The 23,444-nt window shown below is 39.4% G+C and overlaps 3 non-coding genes across 3 annotated transcripts; 2 read left to right on the top strand and 1 right to left on the bottom strand.

Moving 5' to 3' along the window:
• The first annotated feature begins 6,833 nt into the window (after positions 1-6,833).
• On the top strand, positions 6,834-6,941 carry LOC112753382 (small nucleolar RNA R71). The gene has a single exon (XR_003177771.1). It is a non-coding gene; the product is annotated as a small nucleolar RNA R71 (small nucleolar RNA).
• A 6,733-nt stretch (positions 6,942-13,674) lies between these two features.
• Positions 13,675-13,778, top strand: LOC112752781 (small nucleolar RNA R71). The gene has a single exon (XR_003177197.1). It is a non-coding gene; the product is annotated as a small nucleolar RNA R71 (small nucleolar RNA).
• An 8,894-nt stretch (positions 13,779-22,672) lies between these two features.
• Positions 22,673-22,780, bottom strand: LOC112752709 (small nucleolar RNA R71). Its single transcript, XR_003177132.1, has one exon. It is a non-coding gene; the product is annotated as a small nucleolar RNA R71 (small nucleolar RNA).
• Positions 22,781-23,444: the final 664 nt, after the last annotated feature.

Genomic DNA, 23,444 nt, shown 5'->3' on the forward strand with positions numbered 1-23,444 from the left:
TTGACATCACTGGGTGGGGGAGGTTTTTCAATAAGTTCTACTTTAGCTCTATCAACCTCAATGCCTTGGTGAGAGACCTTGTGACCAAGGACTATTCCTCCTGTCACCATGAAGTGGCATTTTTCCCAGTTCAAGACCAAATTGGTCTCTTGACATCTTTTCAATACCAAGGCGAGGTGATGTAGGCAACTAGGAAAAGAATCTCCGAATACCGAGAAATTGGTACGCGGAATCGTGATTACACTTTAATTATGTAAAATTCATTGCTCTTTCTTTCCCTGGAAATGGTGCCAAAAACATGATGCCAAGACCATGGTTCACAACTCCGTGTAACTAACCAGCAAGTGCACTGGGTCGTCCAAGTAATACCTTACGTGAGTAAGGGTCGAATCCCACGGAGATTGTCGGTATGAAGCAAGCTATGGTCACCTTGTAAATCTCAGTCAGGCGGATATCAAGCAGTAATGGGTTTTCGAAAATAAATAATAGAATAGGGATAGAGGTACTTATGTAAATCATTGGTAGGAATTTTAGATAAGCGAATGGAGATGCTTTTCGTTCCTCTGAACCTCTGCTTTCCTGCTATCTTCATCCAGTCAGTCTTACTCCTTTCCATGGCTGGCTTTATGTGATACATCACCACTGTCAATGGCTACTTTCGGTCATCTCTCGGGAAAATGATCCAATGCCCTGTCACGGCACGGCTAATCGTCTGGAGGCATCACCCTTGTCAATGGCTTCATCTTATCCTCTCAGTGAAAATGGTCAACGCACCTTGTCATGGCACGGCTATTCATCTGTCAGTTCTCGATCATGCTGGAATAGGATTTACTATCCTTTTGCGTCAGTCACTAACGCCCTGCAATCGCGAGTTTGGAGCTCATCACAGTCATTCATTCATTGAATCCTACTCGAAATACCACAGACAAGGTTTAGACTTTCCGGATTCTCTTGAATGCCGCCATCATTCTAGCTTACACCACGAAGATTCTGGTTAGGAGATCTAAGAGATACCCATTCAGTCGAAGGTAGAACGGAAGTGGTTGTCAGGCACGCGTTCATAGGGAATGATGATGATTGTCACGTTCATCACATTCAGGTTGAAGTGCGAATGAATATCTTAGATGCAAAATAAGATGAATTGAATAGAAAACAGTAGTACTTTGCATTAATCCTTGAGAAACAGCAGAGCTCCACACCTTAATCTATGGAGTGTAGAAACTCTACCGTTAAAATTACATAAGTGAAAGGTCCAGACATGGCCGAGATGGCCAGCCCCCAAAACGTGATCACAGGATCAATAATACAATCCCGGATGGTCAAAAAGACTAGTAAAATGTCCTATTTATAATAAACTAGCTACTAGGGTTTACATGAGTAAGTAATTGATGCATAAATCCACTTCCGGGGCCCACTTGGTGTGTGCTTGGGCTGAGCTTGAGTTTTGCACGTGTAGAGGTCCTTCTTGGAGTTGAACGCCAGCTTTTGTGCCAGTTTGGGCGTTCAACTCTGGTTTTGGCTCCTTTTCTGGCGCTGGACACCAGATTTGGGCAGAAAGCTGGCGTTGAACGCCAGTTTACGTCGTCTATTCTTGGCCAAAGTATGGACTATTATATATTGCTGGAAAGCCCTGGATGTCTACTTTGCAACGCAATTGGAAGCGAGCCATTTCGAGTACTGTAGCTCCAGAAAATCCACTTTGAGTGCAGGGAGGTCAGAATCCAACAGCATCAGCAGTCCTTCTTCAACCTCTGAATCTGATTTTTGCTCAAGTCCCTCATTTTCAGCCAGAAAATACCTGAAATCACAGAAAAACACACAAACTCCTAGTAAAGTCCAGAAATGTGAATTTAACATAAAAACTAATGAAAACATCCCTAAAAGTAACTAGATTCTACTAAAAACATACTAAAAACAATATCAAAAAGCGTATAAATTATCCGCTCATCACAACACCAAACTTAAATTGTTGCTTGTCCCCAAGCAACTGAAAATCAATTAGGATAAAAAGAAGAGAATATACTATAAATTCCAAACTATCAATGAAACATAGCTTCAATCATATGAGCGGGAGTTATAGCTTTTTGCCTCTTGAATAGTTTTGGCATCTCACTCTATCCATTGAGATTCAGAATGATTGGCATCTATAGGAACTCAGGGTTCAGATAGTGTTATTGATTCTCCTAGTTCAGTATGATGATTCTTGAACACAGCTTCTTTATGAATCTTGGCCGTGGCCCTAAGCACTTTGTTTTCCAATATTACCACCGGACACAGAAATGCCACAGACACATAATTGGGTGAACCTTTTCAGATTGTGACTCAGCTTTGCTAAAGTTCCCAATTAGAGGTGTCCAGGGTTCTTAAGCACACTCTTTTTTTTGCTTTGGACCTTGACTTTAACCGCTCAGTCTCAAGTTTTCACTTGACACCTTCACGCCACAAGCACATGGTTAGGGACAGCTTGGTTTAGCCATTTAGACCAGGATTTTATTCCTTTTAGGCCCTCCTATCCACTGATGCTCAAAGCCTTGGGATCCTTTTTATTGCCCTTGCCTTTTGGTTTTAAGGGTTATTGGCTTTTTTGCTCTTGCCTCTTGGTTTTAAGAGATTTTGGCTTTTTCTGCTTGCTTTTTCTTTTCCTTTCTATTTTTTTTCGCCTATTTTTTTTTTCTACAAGCTTTGTTCTTTGCTGCTTTTTCTTGCTTCAAGAATCATTTTTATGATTTTTCAGATTATCAAATAACATGTCTCCTAGTCATCATTCTTTCAAGAGCCAACATATTTAACATTCTTAAACAACAACTTCAAAAGACATATGCACTGTTCAAGCATACATTCAGAAAACAAGAAGCATTGTCACCACATCAATATAATTAAGCTAAGTTCAAGGATAAATTTGAAACTCATGTACTTCTTGTTCTTTTGAATTAAAACATTTTTCATTTAAGAGAGGTGATGGATTCATAGGACATTCATAACTTTAAGACATAGTTACTAACTACTAATGATCATGTAATAAAGACACAAACACAGATAAGCACATAACATAGAAACGAAAAACAGAAGAAACAAGAACAAGGAATGAATCCACCTTAGTGATGGTGGCGTTTCCTTCTTGAGGAACCAATGATGTCCTTGAGCTCTTCTATGTCTCTTCCTTGTCTTTGTTGCTCCTCCCTCATTGCTTTTTGATCTTCTCTAATTTCATGAAGCATGATGGAGTGCTCTTGATGTTCCACCCTTAGTTGTCCCACATTGGAACTCAATTCTCCTAGGGAGGTGTTGATTTGCACCCAATAGTTTTGTGGAGGAAAGTGCATTTGAGGCATCTCCGGGATCTCATGGTGATGAGTTTCATACGCCTCTTGAGCTCCATGAATGGGCTCTCTTACTTGCTCCATCTTTTTCTTAGTGATGGGCTTGTCCTCTTTAATGAGGATATCTCCCTCTATGTCAATCCCAGTCGAATTGCATAGGTGGCAGATGAGGTGAGGAAAGGCTAACCTTGCCATAGTGGAGGACTTGTCAGCCACCTTGTAGAGTTCTTGAGGTATAATCTCATGAACTTCCACCTCTTCTCCAATCATGATGCTATGGATCATGATGGCCCGGTCTATAGTAACTTTAGACCGGTTGCTAGTGGGAATGATTGAGCATTGAATGAGCTGCAACCATCCTCTAGCTATAGGCTTGAGGTCCAATCCTCTTAGTTGAACCGGCTTGCCTTTGGAGTTAATCTTCCATTGAGCTCCTTCTACACATATGTCCATAAGGACTTGGTCCAACCTTTGATTAAAGTTGACCCTTCTAGTGTAGGGGCGTTCATCTCCTTGCATCATGGGCAAGTTAAACGCCAACCTCAGATTCTCCGGACTAAAATCTAAGTATTTCCCCCGAACCATTGTAACATAGTTCTTTGGATCTGGGTTCTTACTTTGATCATGGTTCTTGGTGATCCATGCATTAGCATAGAACTCTTGAACCATTAGGATACCGACTTGTTGGATGGGATTTGTTAGAACTTCCCAACCTCTTCTTTGAATTTCATGTCGGATCTCCGGATACTCATTTCTTTTGAGTTTGAAAGGGACCTCAGGGATCACCTTCTTCTTGGCCACAACATCATAGAAGTGGTCTTGATGTGCTTTGGAGATGAACCTTTCCATCTCCCATGACTCGGAGGTGGAATCTTTTGTCTTCCCTTTCCCCTTTCTAGAGGATTCTCCGGTCTTAGGTGCCATCAATGGTAATGGAAAAACAAAAAGCTTATGCTTTTACCACACCAAACTTAGAATTTTGCTCGCCCTCGAGCAAGAGGAGAAAGAATAGATGAAGAAGAAGAAGAAATGGAGGAGAGGGAGAAAGTGATGTGGTTCGGCCAAGAAGGGTGTAGAGGGGTTGTGTTGTGTGAATTTGAAGAAGAATGGAGGGCTTTATATAGGGAAGGGAGGGGGGAAGGTGTCGGCCATATGGGTGGGTTTGGGTGGGAAATTGGTTTTGAATTTTGAAGGTAGGTGGGGTTTATGAGGTAGGTTTATGGGGAAGAGTGGATGGATATGAGTGGTGAAGAGGTGATGGGGAAGAGAGATTGAGGTGATTGGTGAAGGGTTTTTAGGGAAGAGTGTTTATAGGGTTGTGTGAAAGAGAGTGGTGAGAAGAAGTAAGTGAAGGTAGGTGGGGATCCTGTGGGGTCCACAGATCCTGAGGTGTTCAAGGATTTACATCCCTGCACCCATTAGGCATGTAAAAATGCCTTTGCATACAACTCTGGGCGTTCAGCGCCAGGTTGGTGGCCATTTTGGGCGTTCAACACCCATTTGTGTGCCATTTCTGGCGTTGAACGCCAGAACCATGCCTGTTCTGGCGTTCAGCGCCCAGAAGCTGCCCATTTTGGGCGTTCAACGCCAGAACCATGCTCTGTTCTGGCGCTGAACGCCCGACAGATGCTCCTCCAGGGTGTGATTTTTCTTCTACTGTTTTTGATTCCGTTTTCAATTTTTATATTTATTTTGTGACTCCACATGATCATGAACCTACAAAGACATATAACTAAGAAAAATATAGTTAGATAAATAAAAATTGGGTTGCCTCCCAACAAGTGCTTCTTTAATGTCAATAGCTTGACAGTGGGCTCTCATGGAGCCTCACAGATGTGCAGAGCTTTGTTGAGACTCTCCAACACCAAACTTAGAGTTTGGATATGGGAGTTCAACACCAAACTTAGAGTTTGGTTGTGGCCTTCCAACACCAAACTTAGAGTTTGACTGTGGGGGCTCTGGTTGACTCTGCTTTGAGAGAAGCTTTTTCTGCTTCCTCTCCATGGTTGCAGAGGGAGATCCTTGAGTTTTAAACACAAGGGAGTCCTCATTCCATTGAAGGACTGTTTCACCTCTGTCAATATCAATCACAGCTCTTGCTGTGGCCAGGAAAGGTCTTCCTAGGATGATGGATTCATCCTCTTCCCTTCCAGTATCCAGGACTATGAAATCAGCAGGGATGTAAAGGCCTTCAACCTTTACTAATACGTCCTCTACTTGTCCATATGCCTGTTTTCTTGAATTGTCTACCATCTCTAATGAGATTTTAGCAGCTTGCACCCCATAGATTCCCAGTTTCTCTATTACAGAGAGGGGCATGAGATTTATTCCTGAACCAAGGTCACATAGAGCCTTAAAGATCATGGTGCCTATGGTACAGGGTATTATGAACTTTCCAGGATCCTGTCTCTTCTGAGGCAATGTCAGTTGATCCAGATCACTTAGTTCATTGATGAACAAGGGAGGTTCAACTTCCCAAGTATCAATGCCAAATAATTTGGCATTCAGCTTCATAATTGCACCAAGAAACTTGGCAGTTTGCTCTTCAGTAACATCCTCATTCTCTTCAGAAGAGGAATACTCATCAGAGCTCATGAAGGGCATAAGGAGGTTCAATGGAATCTCTATGCTCTCTAGATGAGCCTCAGAGTCCTTTGGTTCCTCAGAGGGAAGCTCCTTATTGATCACTGGACGTCCCAGGAGGTCTTCCTCCTTGGGATTCACGTCCTCCACTCCCCTTGTAGGTTCGGCCATGGTGCTTATGTCAATGGCCTTGCATTCTCCTTTTGGGTTCTCTTCTGTATTGCTTGGGAGAGTACTGGGAGGGATTTTAGTGATCCTTTTACTCAGCTGGCCCACTTGTGCTTCCAAATTTCTAATGGAAGATCTTGTTTCATTCATGAAACTTACAGTAGCCTTAGACAGATCAGAGACTATGTTTGCCAAATTAGAAGTATTTTGTTTAGAGTTCTCTGTCTGTTGCTGAGTGGATGATGGAAAAGGTTTATTATTGCTAAACCTGTTTCTTCCACCATTATTAAAGCCTTGTTGAGGCTTTTGATCCTTCCATGAGAAATTTGGATGATTTCTCCATGATGAGTTATAGGTGTTTCCATAAGGTTCACCTAAATAATTTACCTCTACTATTGCAGGGTTTTCAGGATCATAAGCTTCTTCTTCAGAAGATGCCTCTTGAGTACTGTTGGATGCAGCTTGCATTCCATGCAGACTCTGAGAGATCATATTGACTTGCTGAGTCAATATTTTATTCTGAGCCAATATGGCATTCAGAGTATCAACTTCAATAACTCCCTTCTTCATAGGCGTCCCATTGCTCACAGGATTCCTTTCAGAAGTGTACATGAATTGGTTATTAGCAACCATGTCAATGAGTTCTTGAGCTTCTGCAGGCGTTTTCTTTAGGTGAATGGATCCACCTGCAGAAGTGTCCAGTGACATCTTTGATAGCTCAGATAAACCATCATAGAATATATCCAGGATGGTCCATTCTGAAAGCATGTCAGAAGGACACTTTTTGGTCAACTGTTTGTATCTTTCCCAAGCTTCATAGAGGGATTCACCTTCTTTCCGTCTGAAGGTTTGAACATCAGCTCTAAGCTTGCTCAGCTTTTGAGGAGGAAAGTACTTGGCTAAGAAAGCCGTGACCAGCTTATCCCAAGAGTTCAGGCTGTCTTTGGGTTGAGAATCCAACCATAATCTAGCTCTGACTCTTACAGCAAAAGGGAAAAGCATGAGCCTATAGACTTCAGGATCTACTCCATTAGTCTTAACAGTATCACATATCTGCAAGAATTCAGTTAAGAACTGAAAAGGATCTTCAGATGGAAGTCCATGAAACTTGCAGTTCTGCTGCATCAGAGAAACTAATTGAGGTTTCAACTCAAAGTTGTTTGCTCCAATGGCAGGAATGGAGATGCTTCTTCCATGTAAATTGGAATTAGGTGCAGTAAAGTCACCAAGCATCTTCCTTACATTATTATTATTTTCGGCTGCCATCTCCTCTTCCTGTTCGAAAATTTCTGAAAGGTTATCTCTGGATTGTTGTAATTTAGCTTCTCTAAATTTTCTCTTCAGAGTCCTTTCAGGTTCTGGATCTGCTTCAACAAGAATATTCTTGTCCTTGCTCCTGCTCATATGACAAAGAAGAGGGCACAGAAAAAATAATAATAATAATATGGATCCTTTATACTACAGTATAGGGATCCCTGTGTGAGTAGAAGAAGAGGGGGAGACAAAGAATGTAATATAATGGAAGAAACACAACTGTGAGGAGGGTTGAGATGTGAGATGAGATGTTAGTAAATGAATGAATGAATAGAATAAGATGGGAGAGGGAGAATTTTCGAAAAATATTTTTGAAAAAGAGTTAGTGATTTTCGAAAATGGTTTTTGAAAAATGTTAGTATTTTTCGAAAATTCTTAAAATCAAAAATAAAAATAAGAATAATTAGTTAATTAAAAAGAAATTTTTGAAAAAGAGGAAAGATATTTTCGAAAATTAGAGAGAGAGAGTTAGTTAGGTAGTTTTGAAAAAGTTAAGAAACAAACAAAAAGTTAGTTAGTTAGTTGAAACAAATTTTGAAAAGATAAGAAATTAGGAGGTTAGAAAAGATTTTGAAACCAACTTTTTGAAAAAGGTAAGATAAGAAGATATTTTAGAAATTAGTTTTGAAAAAGATTTGATTTTTAAAATCTCAATTAATGACTTGATTCATAAGAAATCACAAGATATGATTCTAGAACTTAAAGTTTGAATCTTTCTTAACAAGCAAGTAACAAACTTCAAATTTTTGAATCAAAACATTAATTGATTATGTTATTTTCGAAAATTTGATATAAAAATAAGAAAAAGATTTTTGAAAAATATTTTTTTGAATTTTCGAAAATAACTAAGAATTTTGAAAAAGATTTGATTTTTGAAAAAGATTTTGAAAAAGATAAGATTTTCAAATTGAAAATTTGATTTGACTCATAAGAAACAACTTTGATTTTTTTAAAAATTTTTGAAAAAGTCAACTCAATTTTCGAATTTGATGAGAGAAAAAGGGAAAGATATTTTTTTGATTTTTGAAATTTTATGAAAAACATGAAAATTATGCAATGCATGAAATTTTTAGATCAAAACAATGAATGCATGCAAGAATGCTATGAATGTCAAGATGAACACCAAGAACACTTTGAATGTCAAGATGAACATCATAGACACAATTTTGAAACATTTTTAATGCAAAGAAAACATGCAAGACACCAAACTTAGAATTCTTTAATGCTTACGCACTAAGAATTCAAGAATGCATATGAAAAACACCATACAACACAACAAAAAATCATCAAGATCAAACAAGAAGACTTACCAAGAACAACTTGAAGATCATGAAGAACACTATGAATGTATGAAATTTTCGAAAAATGCAAGATGCACATGCAAATGACACCAAACTTATGACATGAGTAATGACTCAAACAAGAAACACAAAAAAAATATTTTTTTGATTTTTATGATTTTCTAATTTTTTTGGATTTTTCGAAAAATTAATTGAAAAAGAAAAATAAGGATTCCAAAATTTTTAATATGAATTCTAGGAATCTTGCATTCTTAGTCTAAAGCTTCAGTCCAGGAATTAGACATGGCTCACTAGCCAGCCAAGCTTTCAAAGAAAGCTCCAGTCCAAAACACTAGACATGGCCAATGGCCAGCCAAGCTTCAGCAGGTGAATCAGGAACAACAGCAAGTGGATTAGCAACATCTAGCTTGCTCTTGATAACAAATTGCTGCCTCAGTCCAAATAAATTTAGACATGGCTTTACAGCCAACCAGGCTTCACATGCTTCATGAAACACTAGAATTCATTCTTAAAAATTTTGAATAAAATTTTTTGAAAACATTTTTTTTCGAAAATAGATGAGAAATTTTTGAAATATTTTTGAAAAATTTTTGAAAAGAAAACGAAAAGAAAGTTACCTAATCTGAGCAACAAGATGAACTGTCAGTTGTCCAAACTCGAACAATCCCCTGCAACGGCGCCAAAAACTTGGTACGCGGAATCGTGATTACACTTTAATTATGTAAAATTCATTGCTCTTTCTTTCCCTGGAAATGGCGCCAAAAACATGATGCCAAGACCATGGTTCACAACTCCGTGTAACTAACCAGCAAGTGCACTGGGTCGTCCAAGTAATACCTTACGTGAGTAAGGGTCGAATCCCACGGAGATTGTCGGTATGAAGCAAGCTATGGTCACCTTGTAAATCTCAATCAGGCGGATATCAAGCAGTAATGGGTTTTCGAAAATAAATAAAAGAATAGGGATAAAGGTACTTATGTAAATCATTGGTAGGAATTTCAGATAAGCGAATGGAGATGCTTTTCATTCCTCTGAACCTCTACTTTCCTGCTATCTTCATCCAGTCAGTCTTACTCCTTTCCATGGCTGGCTTTATGTGATACATCACCACTGTCAATGGCTACATTCGGTCATCTCTCGGGAAAATGATCCAATGCCCTGTCACGGCACGGCTAATCGTCTGGAGGCATCACCCTTGTCAATGGCTTCATCTTATCCTCTCAGTGAAAATGGTCAACGCACCCTGTCACGGCACGGCTATTCATCTGTCGGTTCTCGATCATGCTGGAATAGGATTTACTATCCTTTTGCGTCAGTCACTAACGCCCTGCAATCGCGAGTTTAGAGCTCGTCACAGTCATTCATTCATTGAATCCTACTCGGAATACCACAGATAAGGTTTAGACTTTCCGGATTCTCTTGAATGCCGTCATCATTCTAGCTTACACCACGAAGATTCTGGTTAGGAGATCTAAGAGATACCCATTCAGTCGAAGGTAGAACGGAAGTGGTTGTCAGGCACGCGTTCATAGGGAATGATGATGATTGTCACGTTCATCACATTCAGGTTGAAGTGCGAATGAATATCTTAGAAGCGAAATAAGATGAATTGAATAGAAAACAGTAGTACTTTGCATTAATCCTTGAGAAACAGCAGAGCTCCACACCTTAATCTATGGAGTGTAGAAACTCTACCGTTAAAATTACATAAGTGAAAGGTCCAGGCATGGCCGAGATGGCCAGCCCCCAAAACGTGATCACAGGATCAATAATACAATCCCGGATGGTCAAAAAGACTAGTAAAATGTCCTATTTATAATAAACTAGCTACTAGGGTTTACATGAGTAAGTAATTGATGCATAAATCCACTTCCGGGGCCCACTTGGTGTGTGCTTGGGCTGAGCTTGAGTGTTGCACGTGTATAGGTCCTTCTTGGAGTTGAACGCCAGCTTTTGTGCCAGTTTGGGCGTTCAACTCTGGTTTTGGCTCCTTTTCTGGCGCTGGACGCCAGATTTGGGCAGAAAGCTTACGTTGAAAGCCAGTTTACGTCGTCTATTCTTGGCCAAAGTATGGACTATTATATATTGCGGGAAAGCCCTGGATGTCTACTTTCCAACGCAATTGGAAGCGCGCCATTTCGAGTTCTGTAGCTCCAGAAAATCCACTTTGAGTGCAGGGAGGTCAGAATCCAACAGCATCAGCAGTCCTTCTTCAACCTCTGAATCTGATTTTTGCTCAAGTCCCTCAATTTCAGCCAGAAAATACCTGAAATCACAGAAAAACACACAAACTCCTAGTAAAGTCCAGAAATGTGAATTTAACATAAAAACTAATGAAAACATCCCTAAAAGTAACTAGATTCTACTAAAAACATACTAAAAACAATGTCAAAAAGCGTATAAATTATTCGCTCATCAGAAATCATCCATAAAAACTTCAATGAATTTTTCTATCATATCTGAAAAGATAAAAAGCATGCAGCGTTGGAAAGTTGCAGGGGCATTACATAATCCAAATGGCATGCGCCTATAGGCAAACACTCCATACGGACAGGTAAATGAGGTTTTCTCTTGGTCTCTTGGATCAACCACTATTTGGTTATATCCTTAATAATCATCGAGAAAACAATAATATGCGTGCCCTGCAAGTCTTTCCAACATCTGATCTATGAATGGAAGGGGAAAAGGGTCCTTTCGTGTAGCCTCATTGAGTTTCCTATAGTCTATGCACATCCGCCATCCTGTGACGGTCCTTGTAGGTATGAGCTCGTTCTTCTCATTGGTAACCACAGTGATCCCTCCCTTCTTTGGCACAACATGTATGGGGCTAACCCAAGGGCTGTCCGAAATTGGGTATATGGCCCCTCCTTGCCAAAGCTTCATAACCTCTTTCTGTACCACTTCCTTCATGATTGGGTTCAGCCTTCTTTGGGATTGAATGGATGGCTTGGCATCATCTTCCAACAGTATTTTATGCATGCATATGGCTGAACTGTTCCCTTCAAGTCAGCAAGGGTCCATCCAATGGCATCCTTATGCTCCCGCAGCACCTTGAGTAGCTCGTCCTCTTGATCTTGACTGAGGGATGAATTTATGATCACTGGGTAGTTTTCATTTTCTCCTAGATATGTATATTTGAGAGTGGGTGGCAATGCTTTGAGTTCAGGTTTGGGTGCTTCTGATTTTTCGTTCCCTTCCTTTAGTGCATCTGGTATATGTATTTCTGCTGTAGCTACCTCTTCACTTGATTCAAATTCTTCCTCCACCAATCTCTCGTTCTCTTCAGGTTCATCTTCTTCAAAATTCTCCTGCACTTCATCCTCAAGTGCATCTAACCTCATGCATTCCCCCAATTGTTCCGGTGGATAACTCATGGCCTTGAACACATTGAATGTCATCTTTTCATTGTGTAATCTCAGGGTGAGGTCACCCTTTTGAACATCAATGACAACTCCAGCAGTGGCCAAGAACGGCCTTCCCAAAATGATGGAGGTTTTGGCATCTTCCTGCATGTCCAGCACCACAAAATCTGCTGGGAATATGAAATCTCCTATTTTTACTAGCAAATCCTCCACTATTCCGTGAGGGAATTTGAACGACCGGTCTGCCAGTTGTAGAGCCATTTTTGTTGGTTTAGCCTCCTCAATTTTCATCTTTCTCATCATAGCTACTGACATCAAATTGATGCTGGCCCCTAAGTCACAAAGAGCCTTTTCTACTGTGATTTCTCCTATAATGCAAGGGATCTGAAAACTCCCAGGATCCTTCAGTTTCTGAGGTAGTTTATGCTGAATGATAGCACTGCACTCTTCAGTTAGTATCACAGTCTCATTGTTCTTCCAGCTTCTCTTCTTAGTCATTAGCTCCTTCAAAAACTTGGCATAAAGTGGCATTTGTTCTATGGCTTCAGCAAATGGTATGTTGATTTGTAGCTTCTTGAAGATTTCCAAAAATCTCAAGAACTGGTTGTCATCTTCCTTTTTCTTCAATAGCTGGGGGTATGGAGCTCTTGAGACGTTCAGTTGGGGTATCTTTTTTTCTTTCTGCAAACTTGGCGTGGAGGTTTGCATTCCATCTTGCTCTTCTTCCTTTTCATTTGAGCCTTCTTCTTGTGGTTTTTGGGGATGTTCCTTCAGTTCCTTCCCACTCCTAAGTATGATAGCTTGACACTCCTCCCTTTTGCTTGAATGGGCATCATAGCAAAAATTGTGGTTAGGAAGCTGCTTAAACAGATAGCTGATTTGTGTCTCCAGTTTTGTGATGGCAGCATTTTGATTCTGCATGTTTGACTGCACTTCCTCTCTGAATGCTTTACTGTCTTGAATGTCTCTGCATATTCCTTCAATGAAGGTTTCGATCTTAGAGAGCTTGTCATCAATTGATGAGTGATTCGGAGCAGATGTGCTGTTTTGGTTTTGATAAGTGTGTAGAGACGTGTTGTTGTGGGGTGTTGAGATGTCCTCTGGGTGAATTGCTGGTGAGCTGTATTGTTGTTGGAGTTGTAACGTCTCTGGTCTTGGTTTTGATCTTGCTCACTTCCCCACCCAAAGTTTGGGTGGTTTCTCCATCCAGGGTTGTAAGTCTTGGAGTATGGATCATATTTTTTCCTTGGTGAATTCCCAATGTAGTTGGCTTGTTCCTGACTCCCCTCTGCTTCTTCATTCACTCCTTCTTGGATTGTTGATGAAGATGAGATTGCTGCTACTTGGTTCCTCTCCATCTTCTTGGTGAGGTCAGCCAGCTGCTGGGTAATGAGCTTGTTTTGGGCCAACAGAGCATCTACATTGTTTAGCTCCATCACTTCTCTTGTGTTCCCTCTTTCGGAAGCATAGAAGTAGTCGTTTTCTGCTACTGTTTCAATAACATCTATGGCTTCCTCAATGGTCTTTTTCTTGTTCAAGGATCCTCCAGATGAATGGTCTACTGCCTTCTTTGACTCATAAGAGAGCCCTTCATAGAAAATGTGCAGCTGGACCCATTCGTTGAATATGTCAGGTGGACACCTCCTTGTTAAGTCTTTGAACCTCTCCCATGCTTCAAACAGAGTCTCACCATCTTGTTGCCTGAAGGTTTGAATCTCAGCTCTCAGCCTATTGATTCGTTGAGGAGGGTAGAATCTTGCTAAGAATTTGTTCACCACATCCTCCCAAGTTGTCAAGCTCTCCCTTGGGAAGGATTCTAGCCACTTGGCTGCCTTATCTCTGAGTGAGAAGGGAAATAAGAGCAGTCTATAGGCGTCAGGATGAACACCATTAGATTTCACTGTGTCACATATTCTCAGGAAGGTGGTTAAATGTTGATTGGGGTCTTCTTGAACACCTCCTCCAAACGAACAGTTGTTCTGAACAAGGGTGATGAGCTGTGGTTTAAGTTCAAAGTTGTTGGCATGGATTGTTGGCTTTTGGATGCTACTTCCACAATTGCCTGGGTTTGGATTAATGTAAGAGCCCAAAACTCTTCTATCCTCCCCAGCATGATTTGCTCCACCTCCTCTGCCATGGTTGTGAGTCTCTTCTTCATGATGATTTTCCATGTTTTCTTCCATGTTTGGTTCAAAGTATTCCTCAAACTGTTCCTCCTCTTCTTCAGCACCAACTACTCGTTTTTCTTTTGCCTCCCTCCTTAGTCTAAGGAAGGTTCTCTCCGGTTCAGAATCAAAGGAAGTTGAAGCCCCACTTCTTCTCCCTGTCATACAACCAACAAGTACAAGCAGAGAAAATAGGTGCAGACAGTATTTGTGTCAGAATTGCTGTTAGTTGTGGGTGATGCAATATATCAAATAGTTAGTGGGTTAGCAAACAGAATTGAAAATAACAAAGAAAAAATAAAAGAGTAGAGGGAGAAGGGAAGAAGTATAACTAAAACAAAAAGTGAATTACTCAAACAGAAAATGAAATTCACAAAATAAAATGCTCAATCTAGTGATCTTCCAATCTAATCATTGTTGATGCACAATCAATCCCCGGCAACGGCGCCATAAACTTGATGCACGGAAAACTTGTCTCTCAACAAATCTCCCTTCGGCAAGTGTACCGAAGTTGTCGTCAAGTAAAAACTCACAATAGAGTGAGGTCGAATCCCACAGGGATTGATTGATCAAGCAACTTTAATTAGAAGAATGTTCTAGTTGAGCGAATCCAGGATTTGGGTTGAGAGTTGCAGAAAATAAAATGGCGGGAATATAAATAACAAAAAAGTAAATGCTAGAATTAAAGGACTGGAAGTAAATGACTGAAAATAAATTGCAGAATTGTAAATGGGAATGGGGGATTTGCTCATAAAAGTAAATGGCAGAAATTAAAGAGAATGGGTAAGATCAGAGATGGGGAGTTCATTGGGCTTAGGAGATGTTGCAATTCTCCGGATCAAGTTCATTTTCATCTCTTCCTCAATCAATGCACTCATTGATCTCCTTGGCAATCTTAAGTGATTGAATTACAATTTCTTGCAATTCAATCTCTCAAATCTTGATCAATAGCCAATTCCTTGGTCAATTGCTCATGAGAAGAGATGAAGTATGGTCACTGATTATACCACATAACCATCCAAACCCAATTTGGTCCAGCATGAGAAAGCATTTCTAGCTTGATCTCTTCATTCCTCTTTCAAGGTTCAAAAGAGATCCAAGTTTGAATAGCTTCTCTTCCAAGATAATTACTCAATTGGATGAAGATCGAAAGCTTTCAAGTAAAATCAAGAGGAAAGATAGAAGAAGAATAATGAAAATTAGTATTGATCCATCAAATTACAACAGAGCTCTCTAACCCAATGAAAGGGGTTTAGTTGTTCATAGCTCTTGAAAATGAAAACAAAGATGGAGAATACATCATAAAACTAGAATTTGCAAAGAAAGTAAAATACAGAGAGTAGTTCTCTTTTTCCCAGCCTCCAGAGCTTCTTTACAATTCAGAGCTACTCCTATATATACTACTCTTCTCAGCTTCTAGTTTACTCTTCAAGTCTTGGGCCTTTGGATCTTGAGTTTGAAGCAGTTCTTTTCTTCATTTGGGCTTGGCTTTGCTTGCAGAGAGAAAGTGCTAAGTGGGCAGAGACTTCAGCTCAGGACGTTAGGGGTGTTAATATTTAGTGAGAATATAAGTTCGAGAACGTTAGTGACACTTAACATTGTCACTAACGTTCCAATGCACCCCTTTGCCTCACGTTAAAACCCACGTTAACTAGGTTAACGTGGCTTTTAACGTTGCCTTGTTAACCTTCGAGAACGTTAGTGACACTCAACATTGTCACTAACGTTCCAGTGTGCCCCTTCTTGCTTCACGTTAAAGCCCACGTTAACTAGGTTAACGTGGCTTCTAACGTGGCCCTTGCCATCCTTCGAGAACATTAGTGACACTCAACATTGTCACTAACGTTCCAATGTGCCCCTAGGTCTCACGTTAGAGTCCATGTTAACTAGGTTAACGTGGCTTCTAACGTGGCCATATTTAGCCATCCCAACGTTAGTGACAATGTTGAGTGTCACTAACGTTGGCTCATCCTTCATTCCTCATCGTTAGCTTCCACGTTAACCAAGTTAACATGGAAGTTAACGTGACTCTTGGGGGTTGTGTGGTTGCTTCAACGTTAGTGACAATGTTGAGTGTCACTAACGTTGTCGACAACTCTTCATCCCTTACGTTAGTTCCCACGTTAACCAAGTTAACGTGGGAGTTAACGTGGTACTTTGCACCATCGGCCAACGTTAGTGACAATGTTGAGTGTCACTAACGTTGGCTTCTCTTCCCCCCTTAACGTTAGAGGCCTCGTTAACTAGGTTAACGTGGCTTCTAACGTGGCCACTTATGAGTAATTGCCAACGTTAGTGACAATGTTAAGTGTCACTAACGTTGGCTCATCTTCTCTTCTCCACGTTAGAGTTCACGTTAACTTAGTTAACGTGACTCTCTAACGTGGGCATTGATGGCTTTTTGAGAGTGTTATTGGCAATCACTTTCTCATTAACCTTGCAAGTTACCTCCCCTTTTCTTGCTTCCTTTTGGTCCTGAAATCAAGCAATAAGGTGCATCAAAGCTCTAGTCCAAGTCATGAGTAATGCAACATAATATTTGTCACTAAGCTTATGCAAAATCCTCATGAAATTATGTAAAATGCACAATGTATGCTTGAATCAAGGCATAGGTGAATATCTACCCAAAACTAGCTTATTTCCTAAAGAAATGCATGAAACTAACCTAAAAACAGTAAAGAAAAGGTCAGTGAAACTGGCCAAGATGCCCTGGCATCAGTTCTTATCATGCTCTTGAATACTTGCTTGATTGCATCCTATGAGATCCTTATTCCTTGATCCTCCCTTTTTTTCTCAGGGTTTATTGCATCCTTAGGCTAAGTGCTCTGTGAGGGGCAACTCTTTAAGATAAGCTCTCAGCCAACACTCCCAAACCAGTTGGTTCAAGGTGCTAGGTGTTGAAACACCCCTAAGGACTTACTCCCTCAAGTCTCTCTCCCCCATACATGCACACCACATGCACATGGTTTGTTATTTTCTTTCCTTGAGGCCTTGGTGTCCAGCACCTCTTTGGGTTACTAAATGTTCTGTAGCAAGGTTGCTCTTGATAGTGGATTTTCAGTTGGTAATCCCGGGTTAGTTAACCCAAGTTACCAAGTGATGAAGCACTCCTAAGAACTTATTCATCCAAGCAGATCCTTGGTACAAGATCACCACAGACACATCCCTCAAGATTCAAACCCTTGGTGCCTAGCCTTATTTATTCTTTTTCTTTCTATTTCAAACTCTTATTGTTCTTTCTCTTTTTCTTATTAGGATCTTGTTGTTTGGTTAATCTCATAGAATGTGCTTCAAGCATGTTCTTCAGTACACATAAGTGCCCTCATACCTTATAGGTGATCCAACTTAGCTAATCTATTACCACACCACAAACCTTGAGGACTTATTTCACCACATGAACTCTACTCTAGTTTCTTTCATAACATTCTCTTTCATTAAATTCAAAGGGCAAGCATACAAGTAAGGAGGATGAAAATGAAAACAGGTAACTTGGACCAGCACACATAGACTTAATAACCGAAAATGCTAAAGACAGAATTGAAAATTCCTAAGCTACTATGGAAGCATGTTCTATTTCATACATGATTTTCCTTATTTAGACTTGAAAAAGATAAAATGAAGAGGGAACTCCACCACCTTTTACTCCTGGGGATGCCCATGCTCTCTCTCTTGCTTGTCCTCTTTGTGTTCTTCTTGAGTGCTTGAACCCCCATTTCCCTTGCGCTTTCCGATCAACTTTTTCCAGAAGCCAGCATCTTCCATCTTCTTTTTCAATGTTTCCTTCTGTTGTTTCACCTTCCTTTCCTCTTGTTCTGTTAGATCTTTTTGGACTGTATCAAACCTGGGGATTGCAGAGTGCAAATTATGCATATGCCCAGGCATATAGTTCAACTTGGCTTGAGTGTTTATGTTGAATTCTTCCCTATGTAGTTGTCGTCCTTCATTAAGCACGCTGAACTCGTTGAATGCTTTCGTCTGAGCTAGCTGCCGTTGGTTGAGTTCTTGAAGGCGTTTATCTTGATGCTCTTGCCTTTCAGTCACTTGATTGATGGCTTGAGTGAGCTGGGAGTAGTGTTCCTGTTGCTGCTCCATTTGTTGTTTCTGCCACTCTCCTTGTTGATTCATCCAGTTAGCAAGTAGTTCTTCCTGACGATCCATCCGTTGAGATTGAAAGTGTAATTGTTGCTCTTGTCCTTCCATATATCTCCTTGCCAAGTCCTCAATGGCTCCTTGAATGTGAACCAGATTTATATTGGTTGGATCATAATACTCTTCTTGCTGGTATTCTTCTTGATGAGGTTCTTCTTGGTGAGGTCCTTCTTGTAATGTTCTTTTCCCTATTTGAGGCCTTCTTTGTTGTTGGGCGGGTGTGATGAGTGGATAATTTATACGCTTTTTGGCATTGTTTTTAGTATGTTTTTAGCAGGATCTAGTTACTTTTAGGGATGTTTTTATTAGTTTTTATGTTAAATTCACATTTCTGGACTTCACTATGAGTTTGTGTGTTTTTCTGTGATTTCAGGTATTTTCTGGCTGAAATTGAGGGACTTGAGCAAAAATCAGATTCAGAGGTAGAAGAAGGACTGCTGATGTTGTTGGATTCTGACCTCCCTGCACACAAAGTGGAGTTTCTGGAGCTACAGACCTCGAAATGGCATGCTTCCAATTGCGTTGGAAAGTAGACATCCAGGGCTTTCCTGCAATATATAATAGTCCATACTTTGGCCGAGTTTAGATGACATAAAAGGGCGTTGCACGCCAGTTCTACGCTGCTGTCTGGAGTTAAACGCCAGAAACACGTCACAAGCCAGAGTTGAACGCCAGAAATATGTTACAAACTGGCGTTCAACTCCAAGATTGACCTCTACACGTGTAACATTCAAGCTCAGCCCAAGCACACACCAAGTGGGCCCCGGAAGTGGATTTATGCATCAATTACTTACTTCTGTAAACCCTAGTAACTAGTTTATTATAAATAAGACTTTTTACTATTGTATTAGACATCTTTGATCAGTTTTATGCTAGCTTAGACTTTCATGGGGGCTGGCCATTCGGCCATGCCTGAACCATTATCACTTATGTATTTTCATACGGTAGAGTTTCTACACTCCATAGATTAAGGTGTGGAGCTCTGCTGTTCCTCAAAGATTAATGCAAAGTACAACTGTTATTCTATTCAATTCAACTTATTCCGCTTCTAAGATATTCATTCTCACTTCAACCTGAATGTGATGAACGTGACAATCATCATCATTCCCTATGAACGCGTGCCTGACAACCACTTCCGTTCTACCTTAGATTGAATGAGTATCTCTTGGATCTCTTAATCAGAATCTTCGTGGTATAAGCTAGATTGATGGCGCATTCATGAGAGTCCGGAAAGTCTAAACCTTATCTGTGGTATTCCGAGTAGGACTCTGGGATTGAATGACTGTGATGAACTTCAAACTCGCGAGTGCTGGGCGTAGTGATAGACGCAAAAGGAGGGTGAATCCTATTCCAGTATGATCGAGAACCTCAGATGATTAGCCGTGCTATGACAGAGCATTTGGACCATTTTCACAAGAGGATGGGATGCAGCCATTGACAAGGGTGATGCCTCCAGACGCTTAGCCATGCAGTGACAGCGCATCGGACCATTTTCCAGAGAGGATTAAAAGTAGCCATTGACAACGGTGATGTCCTTACATAAAGCCAGCCGTAGAAAGGAGTAAGACTAATTGGATGAAGACAGCGGGAAAGCAGAGATTCAGAGGAACGAAAGCATCTCTATACGCTTATCTGAAATTCTCACCAATGAATTACATAAGTGTTTCTATCCTTATTTTATGTTTACTTATTATTTATGTTCGAAAACTCCATAACCTTTTGATACCCGCCTGACTGAGATTTACAAGGTGACCATAGCTTGCTTCATACCAACAATCTCCGTGGGATCGACCCTTACTCACGTAAAGTTTTATTACTTGGATGACCCAGTATACTTGCTGGTTAGTTGTATCGAAGTTGTGAATGAAAAACGATTTATTAAGACGTGCGTACAGAGTTTTTGGCGCCGTTGCCGGGGATCACAATTTCGTGCACCAAGTTTTTGGCGCCGTTGCCGGGGATTGTTCGAGTTTGGACAACTGACGGTTCATCTTGTTGCTCAGATTAGGTAATTTTCTTTTTGTTTTATTTTCAAAAAATTTTTCAAAAACCTTTCAAAAATTTCTCATCTATTTTCGAAAAAAAAATTAAATCTTTTCAAAAATATATTTTTCTTCAGAATTTTTAAGAATGAATTCTAGAGTTTCATGAAGCATATTGAAGCCTGGCTGGCTGTAAAGCCATGTCTAATTCTTTTGGATAGGGGCTTCCAACCATCAGCATAGAGGCAAGTTAATTGGAATGCCAGCCGTGGCATGTCTGAGTTACACATTAAAGCTTGGTTGGCTATTAAGCCATGCCTAACCCTCAGATTGGAGCTTTAGACTAAAGAGCACAAGATTCCTGGAATTCACATTAAAAATTTTGAAATCCTTATTTTCTTTTTCTTATATGTTTTTTTGAAAAAAATATACAAAAATCCAAAAAAAAATAAAAAAATCATAAAAATCAAAAATATTTCATGTTTCTTGTTTGAGTCTTGAGTCAAGTTGAAAGTTTGGTGTCAATTGCATATTCATCTTGCATTTTTTGAAAAATTCATGCATTCATAGTGTTCTTCATGATCTTCAAGTTGTTCTGGGTAAGTCTTCTTGTTTGATCTTGATGTTTTCATGTTTTGTGTCTTTTCTTGTTTTTCATATGCATTCTTGCATTCATAGTGTCTATACATGAAAAATCTTTAAGTTTGGTGTCTTGCATGTTTTCTTTGCATTAAAAATTTTTCAAAAATATGTTCTTGATGTTCATCTTGACATTCAAAGTGTTCTTGGTGTTCATCTTGACATTCATAGTATTCTTGCATGCATTCATTGTTTTGATCCAAAATTTTCATGCCTTGCATCATTTTTCATGTTTTTTCTCTCTCATCTTTAAAAATTCAAAAAATCAAAAAAAATATCTTTCCTTTTTTCTCTCTTAAAATTTCAAAAATTAGATTTGACTTTTTCAAAAATTTTTAAAATCTAGTTGTTTTCATGAGTCAAATCAAATTTTCAATTTAAAAATCTTATCTTTTTCAAAATCTTTTTCAAAAATTAAATCTTTTTCACTTTTCTTATTTATTTTCGAAAATTTTTAAAATATTTTTCAAAAATCTTTTTCTTATCTTTATCTCCTAATTTTCGAAAATAACATCATCAATTAATGTTTTGATTCAAAAATTTCAAGTTTGTTACTTGCTTGTTAAGAAAGATTCAAACTTTGAGTTCTAGAATCATATCTTGTGATTTCTTGTGAATCAAGTCATTAAATGTGATTTTAAAAATCAAATCTTTTTCAAAACTAATTTCAATCATATCTTTTCAAAAATATCTCTTTATCTTATCTTTTCAAAATTGATTTTCAAATTTGTTTCAACTAACTAACTAACCTTTTTTTTGTTTCTTATCTTTTTCAAAACTACCTAACTAACTCCCTCTCTCTCTAATTTTCAAAAATATCTTCCCTCTTTTTCAAAATTTCTTTTTAATTAACTAATTATTTTAATTTTTGATTTTAATTTTCGAAAAAAATTTCTAACCTTTTTCAAAAACTATTTTCGAAAATCACTAACTCTTTTTCAAAAATAATTTTCGAAAATTCTCCTTCTCTCTCATCTCCTTCTATTTTATTTATTCATCTACTAACATCTCTCCCTCACTCCCCAAAAATCCGAACCCTCTCTCTCTCTGAGTTCATATTTTCTCTTCTTCTTTTCTTCTACTTACATAAGGGAACCTCTATACTTGGGCAAAAAGGATCCCTATTATTATTATTTTTCTGTCCCTCTTTTTCATATGAGCAGGAGCAAGGACAAGAACATTCTTGTTGAAGCAGATCCAAAACCTGAAAGGACTCTGAAGAGGAAACTAAGAGAAGCTAAATTACAACAATCCAGCAAGCACCATTCAGAAATTTTCGAACAAGAAGATGAGATGGCAGCCGAAAATAATAATAATGCAAGGAGAATGCTTGGTGACTTTACTGCACCTAATTCCAATTTACATGGAAGAAGCATCTCCATTCCTTCCATTGGAGCAAACAATTTTGAGCTGAAACCTCAATTAGTTTCTCTGATGCAGCAGAACTGCAAGTTTCATAGATTTCCATCTGAAGATCCTTTTCAGTTCTTAATTGAATTCTTGCAGATATGTGATACTGTTAAGACTAATGGAGTAGATCCTGAAGTCTACAGGCTCATGCTTTTCCCTTTTGCTGTGAGAGACAGAGCTAGAATATGGTTGGACTCTCAACCTAAGGATAGCCTGAACTCTTGGGATAAGCTGGTCAAGGCTTTCTTAGCCAAGTTTTTTCCTCCTTAAAAGCTGAGTAAGCTTAGAGTGGATGTTCAGACCTTCAGACAGAAAGAAGGTGAATCCCTCTATGAAGCTTGGGAGAGATACAAAAAACTGACCAAAAAGTGTCCTTCTGACATGCTTTCAGAATGGACCATCCTGGACATATTCTATGATGGTCTGTCTGAATTAGCTAAAATGTCATTGGATACCTCTGTAGGTGGATCCATTCACTTAAAGAAAACGCCTGCAGAAGCTCAAGAACTCATGGACATGGTTGCTAATAACCAGTTCATGTACACTTCTGAGAGGAATCCTGTGAGTAATGGGACGCCTATGAAGAAGGGAGTTCTTGAAATTGATACTCTGAATGCCATATTGGCTCAGAATAAAATATTGACTCAGCAAGTCAATATGATTTCTCAGAGTCTGAATGGAATGCAAGCTACATCCAACAGTACTCAAGAGGCATCTTCTGAAGAAGAAGCTTATGATCCTGAAAACCCTCCAATAGCAGAGGTGAATTACATGGGTGAACCTTATGGAAACACCTATAACCCCTCATGGAGAAATCACCCAAATCTCTCATGGAAGGATCAACAAAAGCCTCAACAAGGCTTTAATAATGGTGGAAGAAATAGGTTTAACAATAGTAAACCTTTTCCATCATCCACTCAGCAATAGACAGAGAACTCTGAACAAAATACCTCTAATTTAGCAAACTTAGTCTCTGATCTATCTAAGGCCACTATAAGTTTCATGAATGAAACAAGGTCCTCCATTAGAAATTTGGAGGCACAAGTGGGCC

This window comes from Arachis hypogaea, chromosome 15 (genome assembly GCF_003086295.3).
Source record: "Arachis hypogaea cultivar Tifrunner chromosome 15, arahy.Tifrunner.gnm2.J5K5, whole genome shotgun sequence".
Taxonomy (NCBI): domain Eukaryota; kingdom Viridiplantae; phylum Streptophyta; class Magnoliopsida; order Fabales; family Fabaceae; genus Arachis; species Arachis hypogaea.